The 13,772-nt window shown below is 48.2% G+C and overlaps 1 protein-coding gene across 6 annotated transcripts in view; it reads left to right on the top strand.

Moving 5' to 3' along the window:
- Positions 1-548: 548 nt before the first annotated feature.
- The window catches only part of Syne2 (spectrin repeat containing nuclear envelope protein 2), a 304,126-nt gene continuing 290,902 nt past the window's right edge, over positions 549-13,772 (top strand). For all 6 annotated transcript variants that reach the window (XM_029540662.1, XM_029540656.1, XM_021202357.2 and 3 more), the window contains exon 1: positions 549-709. The gene's annotated coding sequence lies outside the window, so the exon portion shown is untranslated. The remainder of the gene's footprint in view (positions 710-13,772) is intronic.

Here is a 13,772-nt window from a genome sequence, read left to right on the forward strand (position 1 = left end):
CTCCTGAATGTCGTTGTTTGAGGCGGCTCTCCACATTCCATCCTGCAGGCTGGTACGCGCGGGGAGGGGGGAGGGAGACAGGGAAATAGGGTGGGGGTGTCCTTAATCTGCATTGTTAAATAAGCACCTCCTTATCTTACCTCCGTAGGTGAGGTCAAGGTCTGGGCTCCCTGACACTCTTAAGAAGCAGATGAAAAGTCCATGTTTCTCTAAGGCTCCACCTGTGTTCAAGGACCGGATCGCGGTCGGGTCCCTGGTTTGTTAATCTAGGTATCCACCCACAGTGAAGAAGTGAAACCCGCCTGAAAAGTGTTCTAGGATTGTCGGCCTCCCCTTTGTCTCCAGCTGCGGGTAGACACAGAGGCAGAGGCTGGTGAACCTGCATTCGGAGTTAGTTAGTCGCTCCCGCCACCTGCAAGGGTCTGGAAGGCGGAGGGAAAGTTGCGGTGGCCGCGGAGAAACGGCTCCGCCCCCAGTGCGCTGCTCCGGGCGGCGGCGAGCGCGGGACTGGGCGGGCCGGGAGGCGCGGGGCGTGGTCTGTAGCCTCCAGTCCAGAGCGGAGCGCGCTCGGCTGCGCCGCAAGCCTTCGGCCGCACGGAAGAGCGAGCGGGAGAGCGATCGAGGGGCGCCATCGAGGCAGCGAGGCGAGGGGGGCGCGGAGCAGGGCGGGTCGAGCTCCGGCCCTCGCCTCCTGGCCGGGCAGACAACGGTGAGTGCGGCCGCGGGGGGCTCCGCGCCCTAAAGCGCCCTGCGAGAGCGGGAGGGCGGGGAAGAGGCGGGCACGAGCCCCGCGGAGTCCCCAGAGCCCAGCGGGGAGCCCGGGGGGCCCACGGGAGTCTCCGAATGCGGGGCTCCCAGCCGGGCCGTGGGAAACTTCACCCGGGAGGGGACAGCGGGGCGCGCGGGGCGCTGTAAACTTAGCGGCGGGCGGGGCACCCCGGGGATCGCGGCGAGCGCCAGCGATTGGCGTTGGTGTCCCCGGCTTCTTTGTGTCACCTCCGGGCCCGGTCCGAGGGTACACCCGGCTCGGCCCCGGGGCTCCCCGCGGTCCCCCTAGCCCGGTCCAGGCGGGCGCGCTCGGCTGATTGTTTGCATTCCTCGCGTCACGCCTGGGCGGGAAAGATTTCGAACCGGGTGTTAGAACACTGAAGCTGCGGCGCAGAGATTGCAAAACCACGGGCGGCGGGAGGCTAGCCCCGGGGACCGGAGAACCTGCAGCCGGGGCGCTCCCACTGTTGGACAGGACGCGGGACCCTTGCATTGGAAGAGAAGGGGCGGGCGCGGCGGCCCTGAGCCTCGGCGGGGCGGAGAGGGGGCGCTGGGACCGCGGGGATTATAATTCCATTTTGATCGCTTGCGGTCTTTGTTGTCTGTACAATTGCCTTTAGGGTCTGACGGTAGCACCTGGTCCTCCTTACGGTCTCTTGAGATCTGAAAAGATGCCCGGTGTGGGAGGGGGCCCGTGGATTTCATCCAAGGCTGCTGGCCACAGGAGCCGCTGCCTGAGATGGAGGTGGAGAAGTCCAGTGTAACACTTGCCTTTGTGGACGCGCCTTATTTCCGAAAGTTGTTTTCCCCTCCCCTAGTGGAAGGGAGCGTCGGGACGGAGTAGCAGCAGGCGCGGTTGTGCACAGGCACCGCGTAGTAGCTCGAGGCAAACCGGGGAGGGTCTCGGTGACCGTGGGACTTAACAAATGTTTGAAAAGTTTTATTTGAAGCAACTCCACCTGCTTCCCTAAAAGTTTCCATCGCCCCAAAGCTCTTGCTGGAGGTAATTCTGTGGCTGTGCTCAAATGTTCGGGTGGGGGCACAGTTAAGCAGACCTGGCCTCCTCGCAGCTCCCGTTCCAGTAAACAGCATCATGGGAGAAGGAGCATTCGGTTTTTATGGCCTAGGATTTTTGACGTATTTACACGCTTCAACGCATGACTGGGGTTCCAGTTTTCTTTCTGGAAAATTCTCAAGACTTTCAAAGGCCTTCCCTGCGGTGGCTACTGTGTGGCCTCTGTCTTGCCTGTCAGCGGCCCCCTCCTCTGCAACTCCCTACCCACTCGGGGTGGTGGGAACAGGTGTAATACACATAAAGTTTTATTGGTGAAGACGCTGGCGAAGTTAAAAATGAGTAAACTGTGGAAGGGTTTTGGTCTTTGCCTACCTAGTTGAGTTAAAAAGCTTCTTCCATTTGGTTTTGTTTGGATACAGGGTCTCAGGTAGTCAAGGATAGCCTTGAATTTGTTACATAGTTGAAGCTGGCTTTGAGCTCCTTATCCCAGCCCAGGTGCTGGAATTACAACCTTCAGCCACCAGCTCATGATTTAACAGCTTCTATTTGAATTTTTTTGAGGTTGAAACATTATTATTATTATCTTTGAAAGTATGCATTTTTTTATTAAATTATTTTATTAGATATTTTCTTCATTTACATTTCAAATGCTATCCCGAATGTCCCCTATACCTTCCCCCACCCCGCCCTGCTCACCTACCCTCACTCCCACTTCTTGGCCCTGGTGTTCCCCTGTATGGGGCATATAAAGTTTGCAAGACCAAGGGACCTCTCTTCCCAATGATAGCCGACTAGGCCATCTTCTGCTATATATGCAGCTAGAGACACAAGCTCTGGGGGTACTGATTAGTTCATATTGTTGTTCCTATTTGAATTTTTAAAAATCCAAAATTAAACCACTTTGGATCAACTTATCTGATACAGTAAGAGCCTCTCTCTTTAAAAAAAATGTGTAAGTTTACCCACTTAGAAATGTTATTAGCAGCCTGGCGTGGTGGCCCATGCCTTTAATCCCACCCAGCACTCGGAAGCAGAGGCAGGTGGATTTCTGAGTTCGAGGCCAGCCAGGTCTACAAAGTGAGTTCCAGGACAGCCAGGGCTATACAGAGAAACCCTGTCTCGAAAAACCAAAAAAAAAAAAAAAAAAGAAAAAGAAAAAGAAAGAAAGAAAAAAAGAAAAAGAAAGAAAGAAAAAAAGAAAAAAAGAAAAAGAAAAAGAAATGTTATTAGCGTTTCAATGGACTCGGGCTAATGGTGTTGCTGGATACTCCATGTGTTTACAGGGCTGAGTCACAGTGGGTTGAGTCTGTTGTGCCCTCAGTAGCTCCAGTGAAAGTTTACTGGAGGATTCAAAGCAGAATAGGTCCCATTCTAACAACTGCCAGGGACGAAAAGCCACTTATCATTCATTGGTTGTGACTCATCATGTGTTTCAAGTAGCGATTTTCAGTAATTTCACAAACGTTCATATCTGCCAATAGGCTCTTGCAGTGTGCCAACCACTAGGCTGGACACTGGGAGACCCAAATAATACAAGTAGTCATTCGTGTGGTGCTTATTTTGAACGCATGTATCGCCTGTGGTTATTTTGCTCATCCGTAAGCATTTATTGAGTATGCAGGTTGCATTGTGCTAGAGGTGGGGACATTGGGGAGACTATAGAGTGCTAAGTGTGGGGACTCTAGAGTGGACAAGGCAACTGGGGTCACTTCCTTTATATACTGGAGAAAGTAGGTGGAAAATAAAATACATTATCACACTAACAGCACGGTTTGTACTTTATTTGCTTATCTACTAAGGATTAAACTTGTGGCTTCATTTACATTCTCCCAGTGAGATATACCCCAGCCCCTTTCTATTTCATTTTGAGACCAGGACTTGTCAAGTGGCCCCAGGCTGGCTTTGAACTTGTTTGGGATCTTCCTGTCTCCTTCTTCCAAATAGCTGAGTAGCTGAGAGGGTGCTCCCCCATGTCCAGTTTAATCACAGTGTTTGAAGTGTAAAGTCGATCACCTCCTGCTCCTGTTCTGAACCCTCTAAATGCCCTTCTGGGTCCCTCTGATGGGCACAGACCTGTGGGGGCTCCTGGAGCCACACCCCTTCCGGTTTCTGGTTCTTCATCCTTTTGCCCATCCTATGTCACCTCTGCTCTCTCCTCGCCTTGCGCAAGTGTCTTAGGCACAGCAACTTTCTTGCTGCTAAGGGTCTTTGCTCTGCCTGAGATGTGGTCCCTTCCCTGCTTTCTTCATTGTAGCCTCTACCCATAGCTCAATGCAGTTGTCACAGTGACTCCCAGGTTTAGAAATCACACCCTAGCAACTCCCATTCTTCCTTTATAACTTTTGTCTCCATTGCACCTATGGCTGCCTAATGTATAATCCCTCACTAGTTTATAATTTGTTTTTTTCGTACTAACACATTCCCCCACCCCACAACACTCTCTGAGCCATCTTACCCACTGCTGTATCTTCTTTCTTTTTTTGAGACAGAGTCTGGTAGCCCAGGCTGACCTTGAGTTTGCTTTGGAGTTGTGGGCGATCTTGAACCCATCTTCCTACTTTTACCTCCCAAGTGCTAACGACAGGCATGAGCCATGGAAGCCTGCCTCACTACTGTGTGCTTGGGATTCAGAAGAGTGCCTGGTGTGCAGTAGGTCCTCCTTACTGTCGAGTAGAAGGAAGTGAATGATGGGAGCTGAGGTAGACTAGCCAATGGGCTCTGGAAGCTGACCGTGGTACTTGAAAGGGGGAGGGAAGTAACTTCGCCATGGGTGGGATGAGAGATTGTGGAGTGGAGACCAGCCAGGAAGGGGATCATGCGGAGGCCCAGCGTGTGCCGAGGCCTTGAGGCAGCAAAGAGCCTGGCTACTGTGGATTTATGTGTCGATGTCATTAGGCACTCTACTACTAAGGGAGTGTGGAAAGAAATGATGGACGTTGTGGTGTGAACAACTGTAATCCCAGCAGAGGTAAGAGGCCTGCCTGGCTGAGCAAGACTAAGACCCTATCTCAGAAAGTGAAAAGAAAACAAAAGGGAGGAGAGGCATGCAAATGGAAATCAGGTGCAGCTCCTGCAGGGCCTTCTTGGAAGTCACGTGGACTCCCTGTCTGTACTCTTTATTTGTCCCATTTTATGGTTCAGAAACTCCGGAATTGGGGGAAGATTACGCATGTCAGAGCCTGGGGTAGGAGACCTCTGACCTGAAGCTTCTAGGTTTCCCTACTGTACCAAAGTCAAAGGATTCATCCCGGTGCCGATGGATCTGCCTGTGCTGTGGGAAGAAGGCCCCCTGCAGTGCTCAGTCCACAGTGACAGAAGTCGGAGCTTCCCGGACTGTGGGGTGTGCTGGGGGAGGGGAAGCGCCTGAGTCTGTCCAGGAGTAGGACAGGCCAACTGGGAAAACAGCAGAGCCGGTTTCCCTGCTGTAACTGTTATGAGAAATGTCAGCGAAGTGATACATTAGCTAAGAAGTAGTGTTGAGAGAAGAGAGCTTATTCTTCAAGGCTTCAGGGTGGGAAGTTTAAAAGCAAACAAGAACCAGGTGTGGTAGTCACAGCTGTAATCCTCGCACTTGGGGTGGAGGCCAGAGGGTAGAGAGTTCAAGGCTATGTAGCCAGTTTACATGAGACCTGGTTGCAAAAACCCGAAAGCACATGAGACCTTGTCTCAGAAAATCAAATCCAGAATAAAGCAAACGCCGCCCTGCCAAGTCCCCAAACCAAAAAGTCCTACCTAGGCTTGGGAGTGTAGCTCAGTGTTAAAGACCATGTCAAAAGTATGTGAGCTCCCCAGCAACACACACACACACACACACACACACACACACACACACACACACACACAGAGTGTATTACACATGTACAGACATGCACACACATATATACTATATACACGTGCATTCACACCGATACTACATACCCATATTGTATACACACACAGACACTGTATACAGATGTATATACACACAAACACTACATATATATACACATATATATGTATACATATATACACACATTATACAATATATATACACACACGCATACACACATATACACTGCACACACACACACACATACACACCCCAATGGGTCTGGGAGAGGGGAGACAGAGACACGTGCTTTTACTTTCACAGTGGTTTGTGTCAAATGCCCTTTTTTCTGCTTTCACAAAATAAAACATTATATCTGAGGTGGTATAAAATCACCTTTGATTAGTACCCGTAAATCTTCATGAACTTGTAGGTTATAGGTAATATTCTTTCTTGATTCTAACTTTAAATTGTCCTTGCTTTACTGGAATACCAATATTTAAGTTGATTTTTTTTTTTTTCCTTTTTGGTTTTTGAGACAGGGTTTCTCTGTGTAGCCCTGGCCGTCCTGGAATTCACTCTGTAGACCAGGCTGGCCTCGAACTCAGAAATCTGCCTGTCTCTGCCTCCCAAGTGCTGAGATTAAAGGTGTGTGCCACCACTGCCCTGCTTAAATTGCATTTTTTTTAAAGAATTTAATTTTAATTTTAGTTACGGATGTGTATGCATGTGTGTATGTGCATGTGAATTCTGATACCACACTAGGGCACTGGCTCTCTGGAGCCAGCATTACAGATGGTCGTGCTGGGAACTGAACTTGGATCCTGAGGGGGGAAGAACAGCAAGTGTTGTCAACTGCTGACTCATCCTCTTTCCAGTGGGGGAGGGGCAGTATTTTAATCATTTTGGAGGGGCCACCATAGAGCCCTCACTATGTTGCTCAAGCGATCTTACTGCCTCGGTTTCCTGAGTAGCTAGCACCATATCCCTCTACTACCACAGTTGACTTTCTAATGTTTGGCCTCCAGTATAAATAGGTGAACCTATCTCTCCTCAGGCCTCCCTCACTCCCCCAAGCCGCCTTCCCACACAATCACTGGAGAGTTTGACTGATGGATCTGAATTTCTGGGATGGGATTTCGTATTCTCTCTGCGTCTTGGCTTTGACTTTCGAAAGTTTGCTCGTGTCAGTCCATCAGGAGAGCTTCCCTTCTTAGGATTTATTTATTAAAATTTTCATTTATTAGTGAGTGTGTGTATGTGTGTGTGTATGATGCGTGTGTGCAAGCAGGCACATGTGTGCCACATGTGGTGCTCAGAGGACAACTTTCTGAAGCCATGTGCCTTTTCCTTTGCTGAGGCAGGGTCCTTCTAGCCTCTGCTGTGCTAAGTACAACGGCCTATCTGGCCAGAGTGCTTCGGGGCAGTTCTCCTGGCTCTACTGCCGTCTTGCTATGGTAGTGCTGGGATTACACATGCAGAGGGCACTAGCCAGCTTTTCAAATCAGGGCTCTGGGAATCGAACTAAGGTCCTTGCTTGCTTGTGAGGTTTTACCCGCCGAGCAACATCTCAGATCTTTAAAAAAAGTTACAATTTTTAAAAAAGTTAAAATTTGATGCCTAGCTTTTTATTATTTTTACATTAGTCATTGTTGATATGTGTGATGTGTGTGTTGGTTCCTTAGTGCCTCGGCATGTGTGTCGAGCTCAGAGGAAGACATCAAGTAATTGGTTCTCTCCCTTAACCTTTCCGTGGGTTCAGGGGATCAAATTCAGGTTGTTAGACTCAGTGACAGGTGCCTCTGTCCCCTGAGCCATCTCTGCAGCCTTTTATAACTAAATTATTATTTATAACTTTATTATTTTTTTAATTAGACATATTTGTGTCTTTCTTGCATTTTTTTCTTTATGTTTTCAGCATTCTTTGTGTAATTGTCTTAAGTCCTTCGCCAGATACCCAGTTTTGTCTGCGGTGACAGAACACTCCAGACTGAACAATTTATAGTGCACAGACTTTACCAGAAGGCTAAGACTTTAGAGGATCTTCCTGCTTCATTGTCCTTCAAGGGAAGGTCAAGATCAGGAAGGGCAGATGCCACCGTGACATCGGTAATCCACAACTGCAGGCCAAGCCCCTTGTGGCCTCTTAAAGGTCCCACCTCTTAATGCTGTTGGGATGTCGATTACATTTCATCATTTGGAGGAGAAGCGTCAACCAGAACAGTATCTTGCATTACCTTTACAGTTACTTTTCTGGGTTCTACTCCTGATTTTTCGGTTTATTCTTCATGGACTGTACTTCTGGTATTGCTAGAAAAGTCCCAGAGATTTTCGGATTTTTCTGTTCTAAAAGGATTTACGGCTGTGCTTGCACATTTAGGCCCATGAACTTTCTTTTTGCTTCTAGCATGGAGTGTGAGGGGAAGTCCACTCCACCCCTGCCAGCGTTGTTGACTGTTAAGAAGCAGTGTCTGGAGACAGGGTTTAGAGGCGTTTGTTACCAGCATCTAGGACCTAGAGGCCAAAGAACCTTGAAATGTCCTGCAGTTGGAGAGACCTCCTCACAGAGCATCGTTTAGCAGAGATGTTGGGGTATCTGGAGCTCAGTGAAGCTGCTCTCTAATCTTTTCCTCTTTCTTTTTAAATTGATTCCTTCTTTCCTCCTTTTAAATTTTTCTTTCATTAAAAATTTAATGAATGTATGCGTTCATGTACACTCATGTTTGCCATGGCGTACATGTGGAGGTCCGAGTATAATGTGTGGGAATTGGGTCTTTCCTCCAACACAAGACTACCAGGGATTGAGCTTAGGTGGTCAGGGTTGGCGGCAAGCGCCTTTATTTGCTGAACCCTCTCACTGGCCCAAGAGTTGTAAAAACCCTATTTTTATTTCTTCTCGTAGCTGTTGGGCATCATTCTTTATGCTCTCAGTAATGATCGCAGCATATCATGGTTTCTCTGAAAGTGTCATTACACCACTTCCTGTGGGTTGTGAAACCCCTAGGTTGGTGTGCTCTCCTCCCTTCCTCCCCCCTTTCCTCTCCTCTCTCCCTCTACCACCCACTCACCACAGTGTCTTGATACTTTGGCTAGGTCGACCTTGAACTTGTAGCATACTGCTGCTTCTGCCTCTTGAATGCTGGGATTATGGGTGTGGTTCACCACACCAGCATCTTCTGCTGTTTTGAGCTTGGCACTAAACTTACACCTTTACTTCTTGTTTGTTCTAAAGTCCATACTATAATAAGAAGAAAACACCATGTATTCACTCACTTAGTACCCCTGGGTGCTTATGGGCTTTATTTATTTATTTATTTATTTTGGTTTTTTGAGACAGGGTTTCTCTGTATAGCCCTGGCTGTCCTGGAACTCACTTGGTAGACCAGGCTGGCCTCGAACTCAGAAATCCGCCTGTTATGGGCTTTATTTTACTTCATTATACAAAAAGAAGAAGAAGAAGAGGAGGAAAAAGAGGAGGAGGAGGTTTCTGTAGGTGATTAGATTCTTAAATACAGTCTAGTTGATAAAAAATAAATTTTGAAGGAAGAAATGAAACTCAGAAATCAGAAACAAGGTTTCATGTAGCCCAGGCTAGCTCCAACTAGCTATGTCGCTAAAGATGGCCTTGAACTCCTGATTGCTTTTCCTCCACCTCCTGAGCGATGAGCTTAAAGTCAAGCATGGGCGAGTATATCCAGGCTACTGTCTAGCCTTCCCCCATTTTTGGGCTAGAGGGTCTATTTGGAGTCCTGTCAGGCCTGGACCTTACTATGTAAACTAGGCTGATCCTGAACTTATCACCCACCTACCTATGCCTTCCAAGGGCCAGATTCTCAAATGTGCACTACCATACGTAGTCTGTAGATCAGTCTTAAGCTGGGCTGGCTGATGTATCGGACAGTTGTAGCAAACAGAGCATGCAGGGATCTCTAGAGCAACAGACAAGCACAACTGCTGGACTTGGGGTGCCCACAGCCAAGTCTGCCTGGCACACTAGATTTTCTTCCCCCTGACAGCATCAGGAGGAGGGGGATGAATGGGGAGAAGGAATCTATCCCTGCTGACGTTTACCAGGCTCTGGGAAGCTCTGAATGATGCATTTGAAAGCATTTCTCCCCCACTTGTGTGTAAGTTGAAAAGCAGCTGTTTCTAGTCCTCAGGCCAGAGACACTCATCTCACAAAAGTCAGCGTCGTCGAGCTCTTGTTTTCCCCGTCTGTTGGTGATGGGACTTTAAGGCGAGATGCAGTTTTCAATTCCTTTGGAGCATGCCACCCACTTTGGCTCCGGCTGCCTTTCCTCCTCCTTTTGGGTACCAACGTCGTTGGTGGTTCATGTCAGTGGATGGGGCGCTCCTCTCTGTGTACTCAGATCACGTGACTAGTCATTTTGTCAGTATCTGTTGGCTACGAGTTCTGGTACCAAGATGAAAATCAGCTTTTAGCTAGTTGTCTAATAGGACAAATGCCTGCACATCCTTGTAGTGAGGCCTGTCACTGGTCATCACTGGGGTGATGCACATAGCAACTGCTTCTCAAGTGTAGTCTGGGATGCTGGGCATGGTGGTTTGTGCCTGTACTCCCAGCACTCCGAAAGCAGAGGTAGACAGATTTGCCAAAAGTTCAGGGCCAACTTTTTCTGTACGGTGTGTTCCATACCTGTCTGGGCTACAAAGTCAGACAACAGGAAACAAAAGTATGGTTCAAGGCGACCAGTTTTCAGTCTACAGCTAGAATCAAACACTGGATGGTGGGGCCATTGGTCTGTCTGTAAACAAGCCTGGAAAGGCTCTCTGTTGCGTGTTCTAGACTGAGCCACTGGGGTGGAGGAGAAGAGGATAGCGGAGAATTCTCCCGGCTCTTAAAGTCTGTGAGTTTTGGTTTAGAAATGTGGCATTTCCCCCAGAGTAAGTGGGGAACACTAGGTGGAACGGAGGTTTCATATAGAAAATCCTAGCTGTAGTATGGTCATGGTGGCTCGTGTCCATAATCCCAGTATTTGGAAAGACTAGGGGTTGATGACATTCTTGCCTGGCGTGCAGTGCCAAAGCCTCTTGGTTCGGTCCTCATCCCTGCGTAAAGCAACTGTGGGCACACACCTGTCATTCTAGTGCTCAGAGAGCGGAGATGAGGACCATGGCAAGATCCAGTTTGTCTGTGCTGCAAAGTGAGTCTGGAGTCAGCCTGAGCCACAGAGGACACTAGCTCAAAAAATAGACAGACAGACAGACAGACAGACAAGCTGTAAATAATTAGAGGCTGGGAGAGTAAGGGCACTTGGCCTCGTTAGCTGATTGGCTCTGGAGCTCACATGGCCCTGAGAACTGACTCCTGAAAGTTGTGCTCCGAGTTCCACATAGGCCCGTAGTAAATAAATAACAAAGATGGCAACCAAACTCTCAACCCTCTACCCAGATGAATTAGGATATAGGTGAAGTGAAAATTCAAAAGTGATCAAAAATTGTGTCTGGTACTAGAACAGTAGTTAAAGTCGGTTTTTGAAACATTTAACTAGAAAGGTTTCTGATGTTCTCAAAAGCAGAGATAACAGCGAATGAACCCCGTGTAGCCATTACTGGTGCCCATGATGACCACACACTTACCACGGTCACCTTTCCTCAGAGGTTGGAGAGTTTGTGTAAACTCTATGTGTCGTATCGTCTCACCCGTAAGAGACGGGGCTTTACATTATTTGGTTTTTAGGATGCTCCAGACAAACTTGAAGCTGATTTGCATGAAGTATGGATAAATTTTCTCTAGAGCTCACGAGTTGTACAAAGAGGAACAAAAGAAAAACAGTGGGGCCATAAATACCTATCTGACTAGCATAAAGTCATCGCAGGTGAGCAGCCTTGTCATTACTCTGAGTGTTATTAAAATTTTATGTACCACAGTATTGTGTTAACATCTAGCACATTCTATTTACAGATCTTATTTCAGAATAATACAATGTCTAATACCTCCATCCCACTAAAATTGAGTTGTGCTTGCAGGGGCACTTCGAATTTGAAAGGCAGGCTTTGGGGAAAGGGTGGGTATGAGACGGTTTCGAAGGGTCGGAGGGCAGAGTGGTACACGTCAGTTAAGACGTCTCATGACTCCTCCCGGCAGTTCAGCTCCCCTTGGGCTGAGGCTGTAGCTCAGTGGTAGACATGTGTTTGTCATGTGGGAGGCCTGGGTTCTAGCCCCAGAACCAAAAGAAAAAAACCGAAATCAAAACAAACCATGCTGGTCTGAGTGTCCCTATGTGCAGTGTTTTCTTCAAGGTTATAATAACATGGTTTGGCCGAGACCAGCCTCTGGGGTATTTAGTTTTATGGAGAGAGAGGGCAGAACTCATTTGCACAGGGACTACCTGTTTTTCTCAGGCTCAGGAACCGAGTGTGGTATCAGGAGGGCAAGGCTGATTTTTATCACCTATGACTAAGATCTTCATGCCTAGCTGCTTCGGCGTGAGTCATTAATTAAGGGCTCATACCATAGGAGTTAGCTAATTCTCACTTAAAAACCCTGCTCGCTCAGGAACACGGCTGGCTATAGTTCAGATGACCGACCACCTTCAGGTCTGTCTCTAAAGCCTTAAGCAATGTCCAATCCAGTTATCTGCGGACGAAAATGATGTAGTGTGTGGGATTTATTCACATCAAACGCCGTCCATGAGCCTTCTCCAGCCCCCCCCCCAAAAAAAACCCATGACCCAAAGATCTAGGAGACGTGACAATTCTGCGGCAGGCAGCATGGGAAGGGATTGTTGGGCACGCTAACGCATGGCGAAACCGTCGGTTAACAAGTTTGAGGTGCAGGTTCAGAAAGGAAAGGAAACGCTGAATAGGAGCCGTGACTATAAATTCTGTTTGTTAAAAGTGGAACGAGTGTTTATTATCTGCACTTCCAGGTTGGCATCGAACACGGGTTCTTGGGCGTGCGCTCATCAAAACATCCTTCATAGTCGCCTGTTTGGTGATATCGAGGAAAAGTTTCCCCTGTGAAGCTATAAGGGCACAACCAGGGGTTTTGAAAGAGAGGTTGCCACCATCCAGGCTTTTGTGCTTGTCTTTTCATTTCAGGAAACTTCGACTCTGTTGGGTAATAATTCATTTTATGATGCGTTTCCTCAAGGATGGAGTGTTTTCCCTTCTGGCCTGCATGAAAAGACACTCCTGGCTGTTCACCCCCGCCAGCCAACAATTGAGTTAGGAAGGTTCTTTGTGGGTGCTGTTCCTGGGAGTTAGAGGGTGAGCCGGCTTCCTCTGTGAGTCATCTCGTTGTCTCACGGTTGGCTCTGTGTTTTCTTAGCAACGGCTACAGATTTCAGGTCTGAGCAGGGAAAGCATGTTTTGAAATGACCTGGTGGATTCTTTCAGGATCTGCATGCATGCCCGGAAAGCCTTGTAAAATTGTACAGAATATACTGCAGAGAATGGGAGAATGAACATTTGCCCTGCCCCTATTTCTTAAGCAATTTCTGTTCTGAGTTGTATGTGGGGGCAACTGAGTGGGTAGGAGTCAGATCAGAAGGAAAGAAATGAGTCCTGGACACTGTCAGTCTATCTAGAGATGTCCCAGGCTAGGCACCATTGACTGGGGTCTTCAACACACGCTGAACTCTGGTCCCGTGTGTCACTTTTGATCTTGGAACTGTGACATTTAGAAGCTCTGGTGCAGTGGAGTTGAGGATGTGGTCCCCTTAAGTCAGTTTGACACTAGCTCTAGTCCTGGCTCCAGCCCATAGGAGCTGTATCAGTTGGAGTGGAGGAAAGGTGAAGTTAAGGAACTGCATCTTTATAGGGGTTCTGAGTATGACTGTGTAAGGCAGGTAACAGTGCAATACCTGCAGAGCATGTGGTCATAAGTACTCCTTACTGCGGGCATCACTGTTGTGGCAAACACCCGACTAAAGGAGAGAGGGTTTATCCAATCAGCCATGGTGGGGAAGGCGGGGATGGCACTGGAGTGTGCAGCCGGGAAGCAGAGATAGAGAGGAACACTGCTGGTGATTAGTGGCCTTTCTTCTCCTATTCGCCCTTTAAAAGACAGTCTCTTGTAGCCCAGGTAAGACTTCAGATGCACTGAGCAGCTGAGCGTGACTCTGAACTCCTGACTTCCCTGTGAACTCTCTTTTACCTTTCTTCCCTTCCCTTCCCTTCCCTTCCCTTCCCTTCCCTTCCCTTCCCTTCCCTTCC

Source organism: Mus pahari, chromosome 7 (genome assembly GCF_900095145.1).
Source record: "Mus pahari chromosome 7, PAHARI_EIJ_v1.1, whole genome shotgun sequence".
Taxonomy (NCBI): domain Eukaryota; kingdom Metazoa; phylum Chordata; class Mammalia; order Rodentia; family Muridae; genus Mus; species Mus pahari.